We start from the raw sequence: 338 nt of genomic DNA, 5'->3' as shown, positions 1-338 counted from the left end.
GCTTAATTAAAATAAAAGTAAAAGTAAGAAGATTTTAAAAATAAAGGGTGCAAAATGTTCAACGGTTATTCCTGTCCATGTTATCCTTACGTGGGACTCTATCGACGTCCCTCATGTGATTATGACAGCCTTAGACCCTATCGTAAGGGAGAAACAAAGCTTTCAATTTTCCTTAATTAAAATAAAAGTAAAAACAAGAATATTTTAAAAATAAGGGGTGCAAAATGCTCACCGATTATTTCTGCCCATATTGTCCTCACGTAGGACTCTTTCTACATCCCTCATGAGATTATGACAGTCTTAGACCCTATAGTAAAGGAGAAACTAAGCTTTCAATT

At 34.3% G+C, this 338-nt stretch overlaps 1 long non-coding RNA gene across 1 annotated transcript in view; it reads right to left on the bottom strand.

Annotated features, from left to right (window-relative positions):
* Nucleotides 1-6: 6 nt before the first annotated feature.
* LOC108735635 overlaps nucleotides 7-338 on the bottom strand; it is a 7,966-nt gene continuing 7,634 nt past the window's right edge. Inside the window, exons 2-3 of the long non-coding RNA XR_003231171.1 lie at nucleotides 233-307; nucleotides 7-137 (exon numbers count right to left, since the gene is read on the bottom strand). This is a non-coding gene — a long non-coding RNA (uncharacterized LOC108735635). The remainder of the gene's footprint in view (nucleotides 138-232; nucleotides 308-338) is intronic.

Source organism: Agrilus planipennis, unplaced genomic scaffold (assembly GCF_000699045.2).
Source record: "Agrilus planipennis isolate EAB-ADULT unplaced genomic scaffold, Apla_2.0 scaffold86, whole genome shotgun sequence".
In the NCBI taxonomy this organism is placed as follows: Eukaryota; Metazoa; Arthropoda; class Insecta; order Coleoptera; family Buprestidae; genus Agrilus; species Agrilus planipennis.
This window is presented reverse-complemented; position numbering and strand designations above follow the sequence as displayed.